This window comes from Callorhinus ursinus, unplaced genomic scaffold (genome assembly GCF_003265705.2).
Source record: "Callorhinus ursinus isolate GAN/ISIS: 27379988/994484 unplaced genomic scaffold, GSC_fseal_2.0 scaffold24, whole genome shotgun sequence".
NCBI lineage: Eukaryota > Metazoa > Chordata > Mammalia > Carnivora > Otariidae > Callorhinus > Callorhinus ursinus.
This window is the reverse complement of record NW_027397086.1, coordinates 25274340-25280642: the sequence shown is the minus strand read 5'-3', so window position 1 is coordinate 25280642 and position 6303 is coordinate 25274340.

The window sequence follows — 6303 nt, the reverse complement described above, 5'->3', positions numbered from 1 at the left end:
CACATACCAAGGATGTGATTGGCCTTTTCAGATATTCAAAGGTATGATTGAATTAATTTAACCCGTTTCACAAATTCTATCTCTTTATCGTGGCATATATGGAGTATAACAATGCACATAACTACCATATTTCTAGGACAATGGTTATTGTAAAGCATTCTCTATCCTGTGCCTCTCAAAAAAAAAAAAAAAAGAGAGAGCGAGAGAGAGAGGCTAGAAGTGGGTTCCAATCTGCCTGGGTTCATATTTTGGCTTTACTTCTTACTAACTGTATAACCTTAGGTGATTTACTTAGGTTTTTGAGACTTCAATTTCCTCACTTTTAAAATGGAGTTATTATAGTGATGTGTAATGAAAGAATCACTTTTCCTCCCTATCTGGTATATAATACCAATAGTGTATGTGATATATAATACTAGTAGTATAAGATGTATAGTAGCACTCAGTAAATGTTAAGATGCATTACATTATTGCCATCATTGTCATTATCATCATCATTATAAAGAAAAAAACTGGGATATCAGGAAGTTTGAAAAGATAGTGATATGTCTCATACACTGAATATTAGATGCTAGTGACTTAACAAATATCTGATTTAATCCTTACAGTAACCATATAAGGTAGTTATTATTATACCATTTTACAGGTAGAGAAATTAAAGCTTACTGAATCTGGATCAAATGAATTATAGATACCACGCTTTTCCCCTTGTGTTGTTTGACCTTATTGTTTTCATTCAGACTTCCACTTTGATTAGTTGATTTAATTCCATATAGAAAATGATGTTATTTGCTCTCCTAACTCATAATTCTTGGAGTACTTGATTCTGCTAGGTTATGTTATGCTCTTAGCTTTTAAAGAGGGAATATAAAATAGGGATATTAACTTCAATTTTTAGTCATGCCAATCTAGAGATCAACTAAACATACAATTTTTAATGCTTTGTGATAGAATCTCTGGTGGTTGGAACATCACCGTATTTTTTGTTATTTTTGTGTATGGAAGCAATTGGAATACTTGCAATTGCAATGACTTTGCAATGACCTTGGTTTCCTTGCAATGACATTGATTTCTAGTTTGTTCGTTTTCTACAATATTAAAATTGCTTGTATAAACTAAATTAACTTTCAGTTTAAATAGTATTTCCAACTGTTACTGATTGCAGTTAAGAAATGGACTGGAAGTCCATACTATTCCTTACAATCTTTATCTTCCAAAAATATTCTTTGTATCTCTAATAAAATTGGTAGCTTTTAAAGGAATCCCGATAATCCAATGTAGTCCTGTTTTTGTATACTTAAGGTAACATATTCACAGTATCTGTGCCACCACCTTTAAGTTCTTTGTGCTTTTTTGACATATATGTTTAATATTCCAACTCTAGGCCATTTTGCAACCCTAAGACAAGTAAATCGGAGAGATACAGAGATAGGTGCAACACATCACAACCACATCTACCAGCTCTTCCACTAAGCAGACTAGTTAGGGTGTGTGTGTGTGTGTGTGTGTGTGTGTGTGTGTGTGTGTGTGTGTGTTGTATACATGTTGTATGGGGAGACCTGTATATATCTTCACAAAAGAGCTGGTGAGGAGGCTAAAGAGGTGAAGCACAGGGATTTTTAAACAGTGAAATCATAATATATGATACTGTAGAGGTGATTACAAGACAGTAGACATTTGTCAAGAACCATAAAACTTTATAGTACACAGAACTTTACCACTTTATTTTTTTTAAAGATTTTATTTATTTATTTGAGAGAGAGAATGAGAGACAGAGAGCATGAGAGGGAGGAGGATGAGAAAGAGAAGCAGACTCTCCGCTGAGCAGGGAGCCCGATGTAGGACTCGATCCCGGGACTCCAGGATCATGACCTGAGCCGAAGGCAGTCGCTTAACCAACTGAGCCACCCAGGTGCCCCAAACTTTACCACTTTAAATAAACCTTGATGTATTCAAATTTTAAAAATCAGTAAGAAGGCTGGGGAATCTCAGGATGGAATGCAGGATGTTACAAAATGATCTAAATGTAGTACAATGTATAAAACAACATCACTGAAGGGAACGGAAATAAGGTACTGACTTAAGTAACTTTTGAAATGAGTGGGATCTGTAAGACTAAAGACAAAGGAACTTCATATGACCCCATTGATAAAGTTGTTTTTTGTGGGAGTATGGCTTGATTAATAGTTCAGAAATCACTGTACATGTATATTACAATTAGACAATTAAGTAAATGAATGCAAGTGGTAGGAGTCTGATGTCTCGTTGGAGTAAGAGATCACAGATAAGAGAGAGGAGTAGGCTACAATGTTCCATGTGCTAATGGATTACAGATGGAGACATCAGTATGGACACTTGTTTAACTTAATATAGGTATATGTGTGGAGAGTGGAGGGTTGGTGCATATACATGGGTTAGTATACACAAATGTATCTCCTAGCTTTGTCAGCTGAGAGGACCTAGAAGCAATGACCACCCAATAACAATGAGCATATGCAGAATCTAGATCTTGGATTCAAACACTATACTCTAATAAGAGGAAACAGGGCCCCTTAGAGAAATCATTGATCCTACAACTGATACTGGGGCAGGAATTACACAAAATGAGCCTGCGGCATCTGGTAGTGACAGAAAGTAAGAATCACTAAAAATAATAGTAACAATAATGAGAGTGTGTCAGTGGTATCCAAGAGTCAACTGAAAGAGCTCCCAAAGGTAAAAGCTGGAACAATCTAAACAACTAAATGAGAAAAATAGTATTGGATTGTAACTGAAAATATAAAATAAATATCCATTAGTCCATACTGATCTAAGTAGATAAATGGGGAAGACTAATCTCCCATGCAGAAACTTTCCAAATAATTTATGTAGATATTCCATTGTTATGGAGGTGAAGTATAATTTCCTATTCTTTAAGAGGGAACTGACCATAATGACTTTCTTCCAAAGAATACAGCATGAAAAGGGAGAGGGGAAATTAGCTTTAAATATGACAAGAGAGAAATGTGATTACTAGCTCAGGCCAGGTGATCAAGGTTAATATCAACAGTGAAAGTCATATTGATACTCTTGACATGTGATGAGGATGGCACTTGACCTCTGTGATCTTCTTCCCCGAAACATTACTCCAATCTAATCATGAGATGAATAGGAGACAAAACTCAGTTGTGAGACATTTTACAAATTACCTGACTAGTACTCCTTAAAACTGTCAAGGTCATAAAAAACAAGGAAAATCTGAGAAAGTGTCACAGCCAAGAAGAGCTTTAGGAGACATAACAAAGAAATATGATTTTCTAAATGGGATTCTAGAACATAAAAATGACATTAATGAAAATCTGAGGAAATCTGAATAAAATACAAACTTTAGTTAATAATAAAGTATTAATTTTGGTTAATTAATTATAACAAATGTACCATCCTATGAAAGATGTAACTAATGGGACTACTGGGTATGGGGTATACAGGAACTCTGTGTGCTCTTTTTACAATAATTCTAAAACTTCTGAAATGCTTATTTAGAACACTAATAGTCCCTAATAGAGTTTCTGATTCACCAAATTTCCCCTTAAATACTTAAAAAGACGTGAAACAGTTGTAAAACCTGGCAATACCATATCCATAATTCTGGAGCAATTGCTAAAAAGGGACTGATAGATTCAAACAGAAGCCCTCAATCTTGGAGCCTCCCAAAAAAAGAGAAAATGCCTTGTTAAAAAAATGATTATTCTTTCCACCAGATCTGCTCCCCCACCCCACCTATCTTCATTTTTACCTTCAACCTTCCCTGCATCATAAATTCAAGATTTGAGCAGAACAGATCATTTCTAAGCCTTCCCTGCAGTCTGAGGCTGTTACTTTTTGAGAAAACCAAAGTGTTCTGTCTTCACTACCTTTTATTCCACATTCACTTAGGCAATGCAGCTATCCAAAAACAAAACTGGAATAATTAATTGCATTATCCTGTGAATTAGATTACTTTTTAAGTAGTGAAAGAGACATAAAATACACTAAATGAATACCAGAATTTGAGAATTTTCAGATAATCACTCCAAAATATAGAAATTCTGAACTTGCTAATAGGAAATAGCATAACTGCCTTTGATAAAAGCCCAATCCAAAGTGGAAATTGAAAAGTAAGCGGTTTCATTAGTATGCCCTTAATTCCAGATCTGTGAAAGTTTTTCAGAGAGGCCTCAAAGTCAAACCACACTCCTGCGTGTTGTCATATACTGGCTATGAGTGAATTCTTACGAAGAAAAAAAAATAGAAAATAAAAATAGGCCATTAAAAATTGCAACAATGGGAAATGAAAAATACCTTAAGGTCTTAATGCAACAACATACTTCTAAAACTTACCCACTGTAGCATCAAGTAGTAGATTCCTTGAAACTGTTTCCATCCTCGATAGAATGCAAGAAGATATGATTTCTATCAAATAGAAACAGAAAACTCAAAAAGGAGAACAGAATGAGATGACAAGTGTACAAATAACAGGAAGAGGAGGAAAGATGAAGGAAATTGTATAAGAAAGAATTGCAAAATACCTAAGAACATACCATTAAATTAAAGTCTATATTGAAGGTAAAAATTAAAGGTCAGAAGTCACAAGACTTTGCCAAATTGTGGTTCAAACTACAGGTCCTACATTTCAACAGAATTCATTGAGAATTTGAATCAAGAGATAAACAAAAATATTGCACCAAATATATAGAAGATAAATAATTATTTATAAATGCTTATCATAAAAACAATATCCAGGTAAAGTAAAATTCTGTTTAGGGAAATAATCTACAAATTTTCACCATAAAATTGAATTTTCTGGCAATTTGCTTTTCAGTAGATATCTTGTCAAATTTTACTTAATTATGAGGTTTTCCTGTTATTTCCTATGAACTATACTTACTTGAAGGCTCTCCTTGCTGTAATTTTTTTATAGGTTTACTGTCAGAAATTTTGCTTACTTAATGTATATTTGTTATAGAATTTACACATATTTAATAACATACTTTTGACTCAAGTATGGCTTTTTTGATTTTATTATAATTAATGCAACCAATTTAAATAATGTGTAGCACATTTCAGAGTTAGTGAATCCATCTCTAAGATTTGTCCCATTAACTAGATTTATGCAAGAAAAAAAAGGGAAATTATAGCAAAATTGAATTCAGGAAATTTACTTCTTATCTATGAAAGAAAAAAATAGAGCAGTGAAATCAATCAGTTATATGGAGGGAAAACATGAAAATAATTCAGAATAAAAAAGCAAATCAATGAAAATTAAGAGAAGAGATTTCATACAAGATGTACAAATACAGATACAAAATTTAAAATATTGTTGTTTCTTAATAAAGTCTGAAAGCAAATATAAACCTTTATAAAACATTTGTTATATATTATTTTCATTTATATAAAAAGAACTTTTTTTGACAGGACTTAGTGTTTTAATCAATATACCAGCAAATATAATTAAAAATACCTATCCAAGAAATTTTTTAAATTAGCTTTATTTTTATTTTAAAACTAAAATGTTATTAACAAGTCAACAATACAGAAAATTATAAACAAAATATAAAATTTCATTCCTAAAATTACTAGTCTTGTACTGTCTGTATATTTTGATGGATTTCTATGTATACCCTAACAGACACATATTTCCAAATTAGGATAATAGTTAACACATTCCTTGTGCTATGTTAACCACTATTTTTAAATTAGCAAAATATCATGAACATGTTTCTATTTTAATAACTTATAGAATTAATATCACAGTGTTTGATAGTCTCTTAAGTGTTAGATTATAGGGTCTTCTGCATTTTTTGCCATCTTGAACAGTATTATATTGTGCAGTGTGAGAATATATAAAGTGATGAACAAACATGGTGTTGAGGAATGGTGAGTAATATGTACAGTGTATATACATTTATTTTAAGTTTTATGGAATGTAGGATGAGGGTGTCAACAAATGTAGAAAAATAAGTTTCAACCAAATTGTGGAAAGATTATCTGCTGTAAAATTGAACAATATCAAAAAAGGCTGAAAGTCTGACTCATGTTAATCTTGGGTATAATTGTTTCCCAATTTATTTTTATGTAAGTGTGCCATTTTTTCACATATTTTCTTCTTGTTTTAAGTTCTGATCTAATTTATTTGTGTAAATTACTCTAGCATTTCTGTTTTGGGTGCAAATATGTATTTGTGTAGTGCCGCAATAAGTAACCATAATCACCTTACCTTAGTTTTGCAAAATGATAAATTATACTCTAACTTGGAAAATTCCACAACTTAGAGCTAGTCATTCT